Genomic DNA, 17,942 nt, shown 5'->3' with positions numbered 1-17,942 from the left:
TGCGTGTATGATCTTACCCCCAAAAGGTAGCAGCACTGTATGCATTCTTCTGTCCCTTATTTGGTCTTTTTCCACTTAGCTTGCTCTCTGTTTTTTAAAAAATTTATTTCTTATTTATTTCTTGTTTTTGGCTGCACTGGGTCTTTGATGCAGCGCATGGGCTTTCTCTAGTTGCAGTGAGTGGAGGCTCCTCATCGTTGTGGTGCATGGGCTTCTCATTGCGGTGGCTTCTCTTGTTGTAGAGCACAGGCTCGAGGAGCTTGGGCTCAGTAGTTGTGGCTTGCAGGTTTAGTTATCCCGCAGCCTGAGGGATCTTCCTGGACCAGGGATTGAACCCGAGCCCCCTGTGTTGGCAGGCAGATTCTTAGCCAGTACCACTATGGAAATCCTCCACTTAGCTCTTTTGAGAAGCTTCCAGATAAGTTCATGGAGAGCTTCTTCACTCTCCTTTACAGCTATGTAACGTTCCATGACATGGATGGCATGTAGTTTAGTTAACAAATCTCCTGTTTGGGGACATCACAAACAATGTCCCTCTGAATATCCTTGTGCTTTAGCCAGTTGCAGTGTTAGTGGGTGCGTGTGGGAAAAAGTCTCAGAAGTGGCATTGATGAGTCAGAAGCTTTGTGTGGTTTGTGTTTTGAAAGTTATCAGCAGATTGCTCTCCATAGAATTTATAAGAATGTTCACTCTTATCGGTAGAACACAAGGATGCTCATTTTTCTATACCCTCCAACATAGTGTTACCAGCTTACTGATATTTGCCAATCTCGAAGACAAAGATAGTTTCTTGACGTCATTTTAATTTGCATTTTTCTTGCTCTGAGTAAGGCTGAACATGTTTTCATAGACAAGAGCCATGTGCATTTCCATTTCTATGAGCTGTCTATTTGCATGTTTTACCCATTTTCTGTGAGGTTATTGGTCCTCTTCTCACTGAATTAGAGGTGATCTTTGTGTATTGGAGAAACTAGTCTTTTGTCTGGAATATAAAATACAAGCATTCTGCCCCACCCCACCCCCTACACACACACACACACAGTTGATCAGGGCAGTTTTTTTGTTTTTGCTGCTATGTTTTCAGAATTCTGATGTTCACTGGGGTGGGGGGCGGTCCCTGGCTCAGGGGTCCCCGAGGAAGTGTTGGAGTAGGTTCCACATTAGGACCGGGACCGGAAACACCTCTCCTGTGTAACAGGCAGAAGGGCAGGTGGGATGAGGGTGCTGGTGCCAGGAACTTGGTGGCAGCAAGTTTTGAGAGAGAAGGCAGATATTTGAGTCCACTGAGGCATGGGATTGTGTTAACAAAGTGTCAGAAAGTTAAAGAACAGAACTACAGTATTAGCAAAGAGTGGATGAACAAATGCTGGAAACAGCTAGATGAGGGGAAGTGAGGGGATGGGTATTCTGTGTTTCCTTAGATAGTATATTTTTCTGTTTGGCATGTGCTAATCAGTGGGCCGAGCTGATGGCCAACTCGGTTATGTTTCCCCTGTGATCAGACTCCATACTCTGAATCCCCTACTTATCTCACTCTCACACGTGCCATATATTTCCCCTGCCCTAAACCAGCCCAGTGCCAGGTCCCAGGCAACTAGAGACAGCCCCGATGCCCCCACGTCTGCTGGAACTATTCGAACCAGCCAATCCTGAGCGGCCCTGCCTGCCTTTCCCATGGAAACCCCAGCAGAGGCTGTGCCGTTAGGCCTACCCCTCGCTCCTGCTTCTGCCTCTTGACCAAAGCCTGGTGCTCCCTGTGGTCCTGTGTGCTGTGCTGTGCCCCCATTCTCTTGAGAAATGTAAGTAAGGCATTCTTTCAGTGTCACTAACCTCCCTATGTGCCATGCAGACCCCTTCATGAATTAAAATCCTGTGGGTGCGGTTAAGGCAAGAGGGACCCTTGGAAGGACAGAGCGTGAGGGTGAGTAAACCGCAGGTCCCAGTGGGCCTGCAGAGCTGTCAGTGTGCGTGCTTCAATAAACAGGCTCTCGGTGTGGACTTTTAGAGGAGGTGTCTCAAGATGAGGATAGCGTTCATGGAAGGGCAGGAACCCAGACAGGGAGTCACAGGGAACCGTGTAAGTGCAGGTGGGTGGGGGGTGATCAGAACCGGGAGGCTGGAGGAAAATGTACAGAGAAGGTGAATCCGACTGCATATGGGAAAGGAGGGAGCGATGGGGTCAAAGATACAGGCTGGGTCCTGTGGGTGCATCTTGGAAGATGGTTTTTAAATTCCCAGGAGCAATCTGACTTTACGTTGATTCCCTGTGTGAGTCCAGGGTAGGGCTCTGGAGCTGATGCGGAAAGACCTGGAAATGACATGAGTCCAGCTCTGGCCTTTAGTGTCGGGTTAACAAGCACCTGTCCCTGGATGAACTCAACTATCCGCCTTCGCCCTTGAGCCTTGCTACCACCACCTCCTGGCACCGGCACCGTCCTCCCGCCCTTCTGCCTGTTCCACTGCAGAGGTGCACCCTCCTGTCTCTAGTCCCCCCGCCCTCTTGGTGCTTTCTGCCTCCCCCATGAAAGCCCCCTCATCCTTGCCAGAGCCTCCCTCCCCTGGGATCAGGAGCCCATCCGGTTCTTCCAGTGGCATTGGATTTGAGAGGAGAATTCTTGAAGACCAGAAAGGCTTTACAACATGGAGAAGAGAGAAATAATGGTAGAAGGATTAGCAATAGCACTGCTGTATTGGGGCTGGGGGCTGTAGTCCACAATGTCTCAGATCACACAGTGTGTGTGTGCGTGTGCACTGGGGGAGGATTTGCCTATTCTAGTCATGCTGGTCCACCTCCCAGACCTGTGCTTTAAGTCAGTAAATCCACTGGAAGTTCACAGACACATGCTCACACTTGGCCATCACTCAGGCTACCTGGCGATTTTTCTCTTATTGTTGCCTCAAGAGTTATTGACCTTTTGAGAGTAGAATTTGTGGGGAAATAACCTCATGTTCAGCTCGTGTTTACCTTGCTTCCCGAACTCTGACCTGGGCTGGGTGTCATAGGTCTTACAAGTCTGTTGCGTTTGTTCTGCTTCCCCAGCAAAGACACCATGTCCCCCTTCTCCAGAAGGCTCCATCGCCCCAGATGCCAGTGCAGAGAATGAAGGGAAGCCAGCTGGGCTGTGGTTGGCAGAGACGACTTCTAGAAGCAGGAAGAGCTCGAGCAGACCATGGGTCTCCTCAAGGGGGAAGGAAGGGGCGGGAGCCCCACAAGACCAGGTGTCCCGGGGAGCTTGTGCATCAGGCCCCCCGGGTGCAGGAAGATGGTGATGGCTGCTTTGGGGGTGACAGGTGAGCTGTTGGCAAGGGATGGGGCAGGAGACAGGGAGCCCCTGTGGGCTCTATCAAAGTGTTTCAGCCTCTTTGACAGGCAGGGGAGCCTTGGGGGGCTGCTAGCTGGATGAACTGTGGCTTTGCACTTCTGTGAGGGATGATGAGGCTTTGAAAATGCTTCCAATTGGGCAGGTGTGGTCCCTCGAGTATCCTTCAGTGGCCCTTGGGGCAGAAAACAAGTGTTTGTTTCCCCAGATCAGGGCCCAGTAATGCTTCTCGCTGGGGCCCTTTCTTATGACGGGCATTGTTGGGGAGCAGTGGCTCTGAGAAGGGCCCCAAGAAGGGAGGGCATCTGTTTCTGAAATATGAGGCATCAGCAGTTGAGTTCTTTGACGGTTTTGGTACGCATCCTCTCTAGAACCCGAGAGGTTTTCAATGATTTGAAACCATTTTTTTCAATGGTTTGGAAAAAAAAAATTGTAAATAATTTTTGAAAAAGGAAATTGTGTGAAGGAGGATGAAACATTTAGCTTAAACATGAGGCTAGGGGAGGACTTGGGAGGAAGGGAAATTGGCTGTTGTCTTTGTCCCTCCTCCCTCTTGGACTGGTTTGCTTTAATCGTCACTGTCCTACCAGAGGCAGTCCTTTGAGTCCCTCAGATGCCCAGTTGCTGGAATCTTGCTTCTAGGTTGTCCCTTAGCAAGACTGGAGGCTTCTGGGCTTGCCCTAAGACCAGCCTGCTGGATGACCTTGAGCAGGCCTCCTGACATCTCTGGGTCCTGGTTTTATACCTTGTTCTCTTCTGGAAGTATTAGTTTTGTCCTTTGGGTTGTGTGTGTGTGTGTACGTGTGTGCACTTAAGTTGCTTTAGTCATAGCCAACTCTGTGTGACCCCATGGACTATAGCTGGCCAGGCTCCTCTGTCCATTGGATTCTCCAGGCAAGAATACTGGAGTGGGTTGCCATGCCCTCCAGAGGATCTTCCCGACCCCGGGACTGAACCTGTGTCTCTTACATCTCTTACGCCTGAATTGGCAGGTGGGTTCTTTACCACTAATGCCTCTCGGGAAGCCCCTTGGGTACTTTATGGTCTCCTGTTAATGATCAAGTCTTTGCTTATCCCTCTCCAGATTTCCTTCAGGGCCGGAAAAGAACAGAAGGGGAGTCTGAAGAAGTGAAGTCCAGTGGTCAAGCTCTCAGGGGCCGCGGGCCAGGGAGGGAAGGGTCAGGGGACACAGTCCCTGCGGTGCCTGGGCCTCCACCCCGCCAGCCTGGGTGTGCTGTGAGCACCCTTCCTTGTGCAGAGGCCTCCCATTTGACTTTCAAAGAGAAAACACCTGTCCTGATAAAGCGGGCCTTGTTCCATTCAAGTTGGCTTTGTTCAGGCTCCTGGGCTCAGCTCCTGTGTCCTGCTGGTGTGGGGAGGACAGAGGCTGGGCAGGGTCTCTGGGGGGTTGATCAGAGCAGATGATCCCTGCTTTGGGAGGGCCGACGTGTTTGGCACACCTGGTGGGGCCCAGCGTGTGTTCACGCTGGTCTCTGAGCGCCTCCTGGTGCCGGCGAGCCTCACCTCCTCAGCGTTCTCACTCTAGGATGTGGAGACGGAGGTGCAGATGGTTACGTAGCTCTTGGGGTCACCCGGGCCTCCCAGGGCCACTCAGTCAGCCGTGACCAGGCCCCCTGACTCCCTGCCCAGTGCTCTCCCCACAAAGACGGGCCTTTGTTTATGATGGGCCTTTGTTTATGACGGGCCTTTGTTTATGACGGGCCTAAACAGAGCTGGGTTCTCTGCCCATGCTCCACCCCGCCTGCTCAGATGTCTCCCCCAGCTGACACACGTTACTGTGGAAATGAATTCTGTCTGTGCTGAAAGGAAGACTGGGACTCGGCATGAAAAGTTAGAGGGAAAAAAAATTCTTCCGATGATTCTGCTACTCCCATGACACCTCTCCTCTTCCTTAGGGCCTTCTTTAAAGACTCAAAGAAGTGAACCTCTCATGGTGAAATCTCTAGCTTCACAGTGTGGAGGGTAGCCCCTGACTCACACTGCACAGGGGACCACCTTCTTACACGGATGCCAGCCTGTGTGACGTTTCTAGGCCAAGAAATAGGAGACCCATCTTCAGGCATGTTTCCCCCTCGATGATCCTTCCTGCTTCCCAGTACTCTGTGGGACACTGTGGGGACACGTGATGGGAAGGGGCATGTTAACCCTGGACATGATTTTTCCTTGCTCACTTTTCATTCAGTCTGCCTGAAGTGCAGGAGACCTGGGTTCAATCCCTGGGTCAGGAAGATCCCCTGGAGAAGGGAATGGCTACTCACTCCAGTATTCTTGCTTAGAGAATTCCGTGGACAGAAGAACCTGGTGGACTACAGTCCGTGGGGTTGCAGAGAGTCAGACATGACTGGGTGACTTTCGCTTGCCCAGCTTTCCACCCCTGGGCAGAGTGCATCACCGTCCGCAATAACCAGAGGCTGTCGGGACTTTGGGGGCAGGCAGCGATGGCTGCAGCCAGAATCCACACCCACTGTCGCCGGCCGGCTGATCCAGCACTACTTGCCTCTGGCAGGTCCTGCGGGTTCTAGGCCGGCCTCCAGACAGGGTGCAGGCCAGCCTGCAGCCTCGGGGGCCTCTGGCAGCAGAGGTCAGGCAGGGCAAGGCTTAACTATTTACACCTTCCCAGCTCTGGCTGCACCTTCTTGGGGGCCGATTTGAAGGCGCCTATTATTATTCTCATTCTTCCTGGTATTTTGAATAATTCATTTTTCTCAGTCCTTAAAAAAAGAAACAACCCTGTGCTTAATAATACTAGAATAATGACCTTGTGTCACATTTTGCCACTGGGGCTCTTAATCTACTGCTGCATTCAAATATTGTGAAATGTGTTGCTTTTGACATTGGGTTAGCAGGAAAAATAGTGTCCTTGTGAGGAGGAAGGAGGATCTGTTTTGTGGTTTCCCTTGTAGCCTTCGACAGCCCAGCCAGGAACATCGTCCATCATAATAATGTCATACAGGCAGGCGACTTTATGGACACTTACTGTGCATCTTGGCCTTAACGCCGGCTCTTGTTAATGCTTGAAACAGGCCAATGACATAGTCACTCTGAGGATTATAAAGGGTCTATGTAATGTAGGAGAGCCAAGTTTGATTGCTGGATCAGGAAGATCCTCTGGAGAAGGAATTCCCCAGGGGACTTTCTGATCCCTGCTTTAGTATTCTTGCCTGGAAAATTCCGCAGATAGAGGAGCCTGGTGGTTTATAGTTCAGGGGGCCTATAAGAGTTGGATACAACTGAGTGACGAACATACACACCTGGAAGCCGATTGTGAAAATTCTGTGGAGTGTAAAATGCCCATAAAAGTCTTGGAATAGACCAAGTGCTCAGTAAGTAGAATTTCAAATCAACACGGTCATCCCCATTTACAGAGGAGGAAAGTGGGGCCTAGAGAGACCTCAGGACTCAAAGCCAGGTCCCACTGACCCCAGGGCCCAGAGTCTCTCGTCACGGATGGAAATAATTGTGTATTACAGAGGTTTCTGCCATTTGAGCTTCTCACTGTCTGTGGGGCCACTTGTGAAGTCACGTGGGCCCCGTGTTCTCCCCCTCCCCGCTGGGCCCCACGTCCTTCTCTGATCCCCGATGTCCTCTAGTCTCCGCTGAAGGTCTGGGCACATGCCAGTCCCCTGCCGGGTCCATGTGTGACTTCCTCCTGCCAGTTACACCTCCCTGGCTGCCCATGGCCATTTCACCCTTGATTGTGGGCTGTGTTCCCTGGGTAATAATTACATGAAATGGCTCACTTGCCAGTTCGATCAGTAAATAATTCCCCCCCAGTCCCAATGGGTGAAGCTCAAGAGTTAATGATTGCCAAGGAAAGCTGCTCAGAATGCACATCCTCTGAGGAGGGAGGCCGGAGGGAATGCTGAGCTCCATGGCCCAGAGGAGGGGTGCCCCCGGGGCCTCCCTCTGCCCTGCCCCCGCCCCCAGCTGTCCTCCCATCTCTTGTCTCTGAGTTCAGCAGCAGCAAGCCTCCCTGCTGTGGCCGGCCCATTTCCCCGCTCTGGGCCTTTGCTCGCAAGCTCCTCTCCCTTCCTCCGTCTCTGCCAAAGCAAGTGCTCACCCTCATTTGCGGTCCACCTTCAGTGCTGCCTCCCCCTGGGAGCCTTCTCTGACTGCTCCCACATCCTTGCTCTGGGCTCCTTCTCAGGACTCCTTGGGCCACAGCACAGGTCTTTGCTGAGTGCTCCCCAACATGTCAGATGCAGTGCTTGGTTCTGGACACCCATCATGGAGCAAGGCGGGGTCAGACGCACTCCCGGAGCACCCATGCAGCTTGAAGTGCAGCAGGGAGGCCCAGAGGACCTGGGAACAGAGGGCAGGTCAGGGGCACTGGAGCCTGATGGAGTGGGGCTCGGGCGGACACTGAAGGCTGTGGTGGAATTTTCCAGGCAGACATACAGTGAGGGCAGAGGCGTCTTGGAGCAGAGGGACCAGTGTGTACAAAGGACAGAGTTATGGTTTGGTGGCTGGATGATGTATCAGTCATGGAGGGGAGTTGCCTGAAATCACCCAGGTGGGTGTGTCCAGGAGGCAGGCAGCCACTCGGAGAGTCTGCCTCCCGCTCTCCGTGGCTCCCTCACAGTTTCACTATTGGGCATGTCTGACTCTTCAGAAAGAAGGGGTTCTTCTCTGTGAGGGTGGCCATGCTTTCCTGCACCACCTGCTCACCGAGCGGTGTGGATTCCAGCCTAAACTCCTGCCGTGTGCGGTGGATTCTGGGCCATGTGAAGGTGACCGATCTCAGAAGCTCAAGGCAGGTGCTTCCCCGCTGGGGCTTGATACTGGGAATGCCTCCCAGGTTCCCCTGCTGGGCCATCTGATTGAAAAGGCGTGAGATGGACTGACCCAGTAGGCTCATGTGTTCACAGCCCCTGCGTTATTTGAGTGCACGGGTGAGTTTGGGACTCACCACTAGAGTGTTTATCCAGGCTCCTGCCTCTAACTTCACCCCCTCTCCAGAGTGAGCACCCCAGGCCCCACCTGGACATTTTCCCGTGGGGAGGTCAATGTGCATGGAATGGCCCACCCCGCTGGAGAACAGTGCCTCTGTGGCTTCAGCCGACACCTGCCTCCCAGAAGCTACATCTCAGGGGGTAGGGGGAGGGTGCCTTGGTTCTGCCCTCAGGGGCTGCATGCCCTCTTACAGGCTTCCAGGGCTGCCCCCTCCTCACCCCGAGTCCTCCCTGGGTCTCCCTGCTTTCCTTCCTCCTGTGATCTGGGCTCCATCTCACAGGCTGACAGCCTTATCTCAGACTTCAAGTTTCTGATCAGATTAGCAGCCTGGGAGGAGAGTGCAGATAGGATCGTGCTGTCCCCAGAAGCCTGACACTTCCTGTTGGGGTGAGGGGAGCCCCAGCAGTCAGGGCCTGGTTCACCTGCCATCAAGCCGGCAGGGACTCACCCTATTCCACCCTTGGAGGACAGACCTGCCTGCTGCACCCACCCTGGAAGCCAACAAGCTGTGTAGACCAGGCACCCCGGTCCTGATCCTCCAGGGCACGGTGGTGGACCAGCTCAGCCGTCACCTCGGCCTGGAATCTGAGCATTCTCACCCTGGCCGTGCTGGAGGGTCAGCTGGGCTCCTCCTCCTCTCCCTGGCCTTCGGAGGCTTGCTTAAGTGAGCTGTGGATCCAGACGTCAGTGTGTGGTCAAACTCCCTGGGTAGTTTTAGGGCTTCTCAGGTGGCTCAGCTGTGAAGAACCTACCTGCCAGTGCAGGAGACATAGGTTTGTTCCCTGAGTCAGGAAGATCCCCTGGAGAAGGAGATGGCAACCCACTCTAGTATTCTTGCTTGGAGAATCCTATGCACAGAGGAGCCTGCAGTTCATGGGGTCGCAGAGTCAGACACGACTGAGCACACTCAGGTGGTTTTAAGACGTATCCAGAGCTGAGAACCGCTGGGCTAGATGCCCGACACCCACCTGTCCAGCTCGACAGTGTGTGGAAATAGTTACACTTGAGTAAAACAGCTGAGGCCGTCTTGTTGTGCATATCACCTAATACTCAAGTACATTTTTGTATTTTATAAGAAGGTATTTAAAAATTTAAATCAGTAAAAGAAAACAATAATTTTAAAGACAAGAAATGTGTAATATTTTGGAACCTCAAGTAAATGTAAACATAAAAACAGACCCTGTCAGGTAACGAAAATGACATATTCAAAACATTGAAATCTGTATGCTTTCAAAACACAAAATCTAGTCATGAGAAAATAGAAGATGAGCTATTACTTTATTCCTTTTGGAGCAGAATCTTAACATCAAAGTTGGCAGGCTCATTAGGTCACAAGTACCTTTTTCTATAAAATTTTCTAGAACAAGCTTTTCCTGACTGTCCCCTAGTTGAGGAATGGTAAGAAGATATATTTGTGAGATATCTTTGAATATTTTCCGCTGACAAGGCCTTTTGGCTTTGTTTTCTGGGACTTTTCTTTATAAGGAGCCAGAGTTTTTGTTTCCAAAGCGTTTCCGGTTTGTCCTTAAGTTCTTTAGTTTTATCTTGTTCAGATGGCAATTCTGACGCAACACTTCCTGTATCAGTTTCAAAACTGTCATGTTGATATTCCACATGTTAGGAAAGTCTGTGAACAGGGTAATAATTATTCTTGCAACAACATTTTGCTTTGTCTGCTGCCATGCAACGTCTGAGTAGGACTCAAGATGTGTTTCACATTTAAGCAGGTTTTTAAAAAAATGTTGTAATTGTCTCCTTTTAAAAATATATAGATTTTGAGAGACTGGTGTAAAGAACTTCCATGCCTGGCCTCAACAATGATCAACTCATGGCCAATCTTGTTTCACTTGCGCCCACACCCATCCACCCTGCTCCTGCCAGCTTCTCTTGAAGCCGATTCAGACATCATCTCATCTCTGTGATTACTTCAGTGTATATCTCTAAGTTAAAAGGGCCCTGTAAAAAAATGTAACCGTCATACTATTATTACATCTTAATAATTGATCATTTCTTGTTATCATGAATTTCTTTTATCAGCATTCAGATTTCCCTAATTGTCACATGTATTTTTTTTTTTCAGTTGGTTTGAGATTTCAGATCTTAAAAATATTGAAATAAAAATTTTAGACCAAGTAAAATAGACCCTTTGGGCTTGGAAGTGCAGGATTCATGAAGAGAGCATACAGCCACTGGGTGATAGCTTCTAGGCAAATGGACCAGACACTACTTCTAGGTTTCAGAGTGTGGTAGATGGCAGAGTTGTTCAGTTGTTCGGTAAACATGTGTTCATTCCACAGGGACGCTATGCCCAGTGCTGGGCAGGAGACCTCAGACATGGCCGTGAACAAGCCAGGCTTGACCAGCCTTGACTCAGGGGAGCCAGAGCATTTCAGTGTGAGGTTTACAAAGGGAGTGATACAACCCTTGCAGGTGTACCCCAGGCTACTGGGGGTAGCCTGAAGCTATTGCTGGATTTCATCAAAAAGAGAAAGCGGAGGAAGGGGTGTCTCTCCCTGAGTAAACAGCAAGTGCAAAAACATGGGCATGTGAAAGTCCAGTGCGTTCAAGGACAGTGCTGGGTGGTGGGGCATCGGGAGTGTGGCAAGACTGCTGAGAGGTGAGGCTGCTGCTGGCTTGAGGATGTGTCTTGTAAGGAGCGGGGTCCTCTGGGACCTTCCAGAAGGGACCCCACAGTTTTGTTGTAGCAGCATGAAGTGTGGACTATGAGTCAGGGAGCCTTGCAGGAACTCTGAGGAGTTATTTGGATTTCCTGGCCCTTCCTGGGTTCCTGCTTCCGCTAGACTGGAGTCCCACTGGGAGAGGCCTGTATCAACCTGGAACTCTATATACCTCCAGCGCCCAGCACACAGAGGAGATTCACTCTGTGTCTGCTGCCCATGACCTTACTGTGCTCCCAGTGCAGGACACCCCTGTCCCCCACCCTGTTCACCACACCTGGAACAGAGGGAGCCCCCTTAGGCCTTCAACTTGGGGAAAGGCAGTGGCGTCTCCAAAATGTATGGTTTTGGAAACTGAACCCCAGTGCTATGAATGGGGGATGCAAGGCCAGTGTTGCCCTGGGCCAGCAGGCAGGCTGATACTAGAGCTTCATACAAGAGCTTCTCAGGTGGGTGTGTAAGGAAATGCCAATGTGTACAACCCATGGGCTGGCCCACATAGCTAATTCTTCCAAGACTGGCCAACAGTTGGAGGATTCTTCATTTATTTCCTAATAGTATTATTGCTTTGGTTTTAAAAAAAAATGAATGAATGAATACATAAATAGTAATACACATGCTCTAGTGTAATACACAAACTCTAGTGTTATGGAAAAGTAGAAAGAAGAGAATAAAGCAGATCTCAAGAGGTAAACCCTACTGTCTAGAGAGAACCCCTGTGAACACTTTGAGAAACAGCCTTTCAAACACTTTTCTGTCCATAAATACAAGCAGTTAAATGGAACACAGTTTTATATAGATGCCGTTACAAGATTTATGCTGTTCCATAACCTGCTTTTTTCATTTAACAGCATGTCATGACACCGTTTCCTGTCCATAACTGTAGATCTGTAACAGTTTTATAGCCCAGGTACAATTTTACATGGATGTACTGTAACTTATGTAGACAGTTCTCTATTGCCAGAAATTTGGATTGTTTCCAATTTTTCTCTACAAAGATGCTAAAGAGTATTCAGCCTTTTTTTTTTTTTTTTTAAGATGTGCAATAATTGCCTAGCGGTAAATATCTAGAATAGCTGGAACAAAGGAAAGGTTCCTTTCCCTGAGTCCTAAGGCAAGCAGGGAGGTCACCATGGCAACCCCGCCTCGCTTGTGGCATGCCCATTAGCCTCAGCTCCAGCCAGGGAGGTGGGTCAGAGCTAAGCGGAAACCATCTGTTTTCAAGCAAAATTATAAACCAAGATGGAAGAAGCATGCAAGAACATTAATGCAAAATTGAGGTGGTTTAGGATGCACTTGAATTCTCTAGTAGATGCCAGAGCTTTTCATTCTCACAAGTCGTCGATACTTTTCTTATCCTCGTTTAGCTGGTGTGTGTGCGCAGTTTCTCAATTGTGTCATACTCTTGGAGACCCCATGGTCACCAGGCTCCTCTGTCCATGGGATTTCCCAGGCAAGAATACCCAGGAGTGGGTTGCCATTTCCTTCTCCAGGGGATCTTCTCAACCCAGGGATCGAACCCGTATCTCTTGCATTGGCAGGCACATTCTTTACTGCTGAGCCACAAGGGAAGCCCTCATTTAGCTGATAAGAAAGTTCAAATTGAAGAGATTAAGTAATCTCCCCGAGAGCAGACATCAGATGATGAAGCCAGGGTTTGAAATTGGTCTGCATCCGCTCCTCGTGATTCTCCTTACCCGACCTAGGGTCACCAGCCACCCTGTCTTCTATCGCCATCCCTGAGACTTCCAGTCCTGACTCCCAGCTCTCTGGTGCATCCACTCCCACCGCATCAGACGGGGCCCAGACTGAGGCTTCATCTGTTTCCAGGCTCCACCCTGGCCGCCTGCCACGGCACACCCTTGGCCACCTCCACGCTGAGCTATGGGAGCTCCCCTCCCTCCATGCCTTGGCTCCCACTGTACCCTCAGCCTAGAGTGCCCGCTCCTCCGTGGCTAATGGGCTTCTTCAAGGTTGAGCTCAGGCTTTGTTTTTTCCAGAAGTCTTTCCTGCCTCCCCGGTGTGACGTGTCTCCTCTGTGTCCCTCTGGAAGCGTCTGGCTCTCACTGCCGTTTGGCCATCAGATGTGCTTTCTGTCAGTTTGGTGCCGAGCTCCTGAAACCTGAGCTCATCGTCTCTCTCTCTCCATCCCCATACCCTCCCATAGCCTTGGACACAGAGTGGGTGTTCAATAAGTGTGTGCTGAGGGAACGAACAAGTGGCAAGGCATCTTCCTCTTCACTCTCCATTTCTGCCCAGCCGCAGGGACGACTTTAACCCAAGCGGATTGTGTGAGCGCCCTGCCCACCAGGAACTGCGCTCTGGCTCCCCGCCTCCCGGCAGTTCCCCACCCTGCCCCTCAGCGCCGGCTGCTGACCTCCACCCCCTTAAGCCCCAGCCACCTCTTTTCCTTCCCTTGCCTTGCCGGGGGAACTGAGCTCCCTGGAGAATCATTTCCATCACCGCACCTGGCCCACCTCCCTCCACGTCCCAACTTGGTCGGTTTTGCCCCATTAGTCCTAGGAACCCTTTTCTCATTCCTTGGGCTCTCCAGTCTGCACTCCTCTCCCTTGAGAAACTTCAGGGACTTTGAGAGTCACCTCTCTCTGCCTCCTAAATTGACCTCTAGTCTTGACTTCTCCTGCAAAATGTGGTCACACTTTTAAATTACAATCTGTGCAAATCCAACTTGACCAAAAACAGCCCAGGTCTTCCTCTCTTTTCATGGGTGTCACCATTTGCCAGCTCTTGGGACATGATGCTCTGAGACCCCTGTGATCAGAAACCTAACCTTTATCACCAGGTCCCCAAATACAGAGCTCCTGACCAGGCCTGACTGGAACAAGGGGGCTGGTGTGACCCTCAGAGGCTTCCCTCATTTTCCCCATGGAGAGGGGCAAGCAGTGGCTGCCATGGGTGAATTTGGCCTAGGTCTGTAGATACTCAGATTTGTCAAAAGAAACTGGAGTCCAGGTGTTTATGGGAGGTCCCTTGATCCTTTTTTTGGCTGCATCACATGGCATGTGGGATTTTATTTCCCAGACCAGGGGTGGAACCAGTGTCCCCTGCAGTGGAAACACAGAGGAAGTCCCCAGGTAAGTCCCCCCAGTTTTAGGTTTTAGGGGAAAATGTGCAGAAAGTAGAGTGTTCCCATTGCCCCTTCCCTCCCCTCAGTTTCCCCTGTGATTAATATCTTGCATCAGTGTGGTGCATCTGTTACAACTGATGAACCACATTCACACATGATTAAACAACTGATGAACCATGTTCACACATGAGTAACGTCATTAATGTTAGGGTTCACTCTTTGTGTTGTATATTCCACCGGCCCTAATAAGGACACACTGTCGTGTACTCATCACAGCAGTGTCAGGCTGCTTAAGTCTGCTCTCCACGCTCTCCTCCCACCGCGCCCCTTTGCACTGCCTCCACCTCGCCCTATGTGCCTGTTTTCTCACGTCTCTGGACTCATCCGTGCTCCCTGTCTCTGGTCATGAACAGTTTCCTGTCCCTCTCACCTCTCCACCAGACTGTCAGCTCCTTGAGGCCCTCTTAGACGGCTCAGACGTCTAAGAGGCCCCCAGCACCTGGGCAGGGGCTTGAATGCTTTGGGGACTCACTGAAGCCTGTGTCAGTGCTTGCTTATGGACCAGGTCTTGAGCTTCCACGGAAGATGCTTTGGGGGTAGTTAACAACAGGAAGGAGGCAGTTGGCAAGGGACAGAGACAAGGCAAATCTGAAGTTTCAGTGGCGTCGAGGAGTGGGGGAGAAGGGGTGTGAGTAAGTAAGACTGACTTACAACCAGTAAGTCTGGTTGTATGTATTCATTTAAAAATATTTCTTTCTTCATTTGGTGGCATTGGGTCTTCGTTGCGGCACTTGGGATCTTCGTTGCGTCATGCAGGATCTTTCATTTCGCTGTGGAAGCTCTCTAGTTACGGTGCTCAGGCTTCGTTGCCCTGTAGGGTATGGGATCTTGGTTCCCCAACCAGGGATCAAACTTGTGTCCCCTGCATGGCGAGGCGATTTCTTAACCGCTGGACCACGGGGGAGTCCCAGTGCAGTTTTAGAGAAGGGAGCGATGAGAACAGACCCGGCTCTGGGTGGTGCAACGCCTGACTCCTTAGCAGGAGTGAGTGGAGGTCTCCAGAGCCCAGGGTCGGAGCCACCCCCCTGAGGATGCCCCCTGCTACCCACGTCTTCCCTTCCCCTCTCGCCCAAGCATCTGCCTTCTGTGGGAAAGTGGATGAGCGAGCAAGTGTGGGGAAAAAAGTTAGGAACACCTCCCTAGTGGGGCTGACCTTCCTCCTGATCCCCAGTCCCCGTGGTAGTCCGGGGCTCCCTTCTCCTGGCACACCCAAGTCTGCCCCTAGTTAGGCAGAAGAGGACACTCACCTCACACTCTGCTGAAGGAGCCCAGAGCGGTGACTTCCTGTAACGTGCCTCTGGGCCTTTGCGTGCGCTGTTCCTTCTCCTAGCCGTGCCCTCTCCAAACGGACAGATCCTCTCTGACCTCTTCTGCAACGAATATGTGTCACCTTCTCTACAAAGCTGACCTTAACTTTCCCCGCAAACCTGAGGGCACCCCTTTCCCGCAGATGCCACCATAGAACTGTTTCTGCTATCCACACAGTATCTAGCCCACTGGGTCCCCGGTTTGTGCGACCCCCTAGTTCTGCATAGTCCAAGCTATGGTTTTTCCCTGATGCTGGGAAAGATTGAGGGCAGGAGGAGAAGGGGGCAACAGAGGATGAGGTGCTTGGATGGCCTCATCAACTCAATGGACATGAGTTTGAGCAGACTCAGAGAGACAGGGAAGGATAGGGAAGCCTGGTGTGCTGCTGTCCGTGGGGCCACAAAGGGCCGGACATGACCAAGCGGCAGAATAACAACAGTTTGCTCTGCTTGTGGCTCCCCCAAGGCACAGCTTGTGGACACCACGTGCCCGGCTCTCTGGAGTGCCAGCCCCCCGCAGCCTCCCTTTGTGGGTAGTGGGTAGACACGTGAATGAGCGGATCACCTCTGAGCAGGACAGTCAGCGTTCTTTAATTGAGTCTCTTATATACAAACAGATCCAGGGCCTGTCTTCAAGGAATCTAATGGCGGCTGCCGAAACAACCACACCTAAAAGAATCAGAGAACGGTATAACCAAACTAGGTATAGTAATTGCCATTTACTGAGGTGCCTGCTTGATGTGAAGAGCCCATGCACATCGCTCTGCTTACTCCCCCCACCCCTCATGAGCGAGGGATGGGACCGGTGCTGAGGTTAGGGGACATGACCCGGGGATACTAACTAGTGAGCAGAGGGGCTGGGACTGCAGCCCAGGCCTGTCTGACTCCAAAGTCCGTGATCCTCACCCACTCACTGCGTCTGGAGGTGCTTAGGGAGGGGAGGGAGGGGTGGAGGGCGTACCTGGGGAAGACTTCCTGGAGGAGGACTGCTGTGCCCTGGGCTTGGAAGGCCGTCAGAGCATGAGGATACTAGGGGGATACTCGGAGCGTGGAGAGACTCCGGGAGGGGCAAGGCCTGGGGTTGGGGCGGCCACCACTCCTGCCTGGGGCATTCTGGGTGTCCCACAGAGATAGCTGTTTCCTGCTGGGCCCCTGTAGCCCTGCCCTTGCCCTGGAGAGCTGCTGAGTCTGCCTGCGAACCACACTTGCCACCTCTGTGGGGTGGGGCTGTGGGTGTGGACGGTCTCGGTCAGAGGCTGCAGAGCCGGCTCCTCCTGAGGGGCTGCCCCACCCAGCCTGTGGGACCAGTTTCCATGGGACAAGAACAGGTTTCTGAAAAGTACACTGCCCTCTTTCCCCTGACTGGTAGACGCACCCAGAGGACCCCGAGGGTCCTGCTGTTTCCCCCAGCTGGGAGTCGGCTCCTTGCCTGCAGTTGCGGGGTGGCGGGGGGGAGGTATCCTCTGGACCCTATGTTCCCTGGGGGTCTGGCTTCACCCCAGGTGCTGGTGGCTCTGAACCTTCGTGGCTCACTGAAATGCTGTGGAAAGCCTTGGAATCCCTATCCCCCGCGCTTTACATACACACGAGTTTCTGTACACACATACACACATGCACGCACACACACTTTTACCTGTAATTTTATGAACTTCCTGAGGCCGGGGGATGTTCTTGGATCTCAGGTTAAACAGCGCCATCCAGGAGCAGTTGCAGTTGATGGCTGTGCTCTCCTGAATGTGGTGATATTTATAGTAAATAGCAGCAGCCTGGTACTACTAATAGTGATAATATCGCTAATCTTTACTTATAATTTGTAGTTAGGAAGTATGTTCACATCCATGATCTCATTTTAGCTTCCCATAGCCCTGGCCTGGTGGGAATTAACAAGAGAGAGTCGGGGGAATTACTCAGTCCAGCCAAGGTCATACCTCGGAAATGGCCAAGGGGAGTCTTGACCTCCGGGAGCTTCTCCAGTAGCTCAGATGGTAAAGAATCCGCCTGCAATGAGGGAGACCCAGGTTCAATCCCTGGGTTGGGAAGCTCCTCAGGAGAAGCAACTGGCAACCCACTCCAGTGTTCTTGCTGAAGAATTCATGGACAGAAGAGCCTGGCGGGGTCTGTGGGGTCGCAAAGAGTCAGAGACAACTGAGCGATTAAGCATGCAGGTACAGAGAATCATCAAGTTCTACACCTTGAATATATGTAATTTTTAATTGTTAATTATGCCTCAGTAAAACTAGAAACATAATTTTAAAAAGAAGATACCTCTTATGTTGTGGCCAAGTACACACATATGGTCATATGTAGCAAAACAAATATACATAACGTACATAACAAGTATCACAAAACAATACTTATCTGGACTCTATGCAATACACTGGTATTTTCTGTTCTTTTCTTTTGCAAACTATTCAGTTTTTAAATGCTAGTCATGACCCACTAAATTGACTTTGTGATCTGCTGACAGATTGTGAACTGCAGTTTGGAAAACACTGCATTAACAGACACAGTAATC

At 51.2% G+C, this 17,942-nt stretch overlaps 1 protein-coding gene and 1 long non-coding RNA gene across 5 annotated transcripts in view; one reads left to right on the top strand and one right to left on the bottom strand.

The window, feature by feature from the left end:
* PAQR5 (progestin and adipoQ receptor family member 5) overlaps window positions 1-17,942 on the top strand; it is a 91,696-nt gene that overhangs the window by 10,548 nt on the left and 63,206 nt on the right. Inside the window, exon 1 of one of the 4 annotated variants that reach the window (XM_043919791.1) lies at window positions 3,049-3,291. The exons of the other annotated variants lie outside the window; for them this stretch is intronic. The gene's annotated coding sequence lies outside the window, so the exon portion shown is untranslated. Of the gene's footprint in view, window positions 1-3,048; window positions 3,292-17,942 lie in introns of those variants that run through there. 4 annotated transcript variants of the gene reach the window in all.
* LOC122704793 lies at window positions 15,997-17,481 on the bottom strand. Its single transcript, XR_006343934.1, has 3 exons — window positions 17,356-17,481; window positions 17,061-17,157; window positions 15,997-16,096 (listed from the first exon to the last, which is right to left on the bottom strand). It is a non-coding gene; the product is annotated as an uncharacterized LOC122704793 (long non-coding RNA).

The sequence above is a fragment of the Cervus elaphus genome, chromosome 12 (genome assembly GCF_910594005.1).
Source record: "Cervus elaphus chromosome 12, mCerEla1.1, whole genome shotgun sequence".
NCBI lineage: Eukaryota > Metazoa > Chordata > Mammalia > Artiodactyla > Cervidae > Cervus > Cervus elaphus.
Note: the sequence above shows the minus strand (reverse complement) of the source record. Positions and strands in the feature narration are given on the sequence as shown.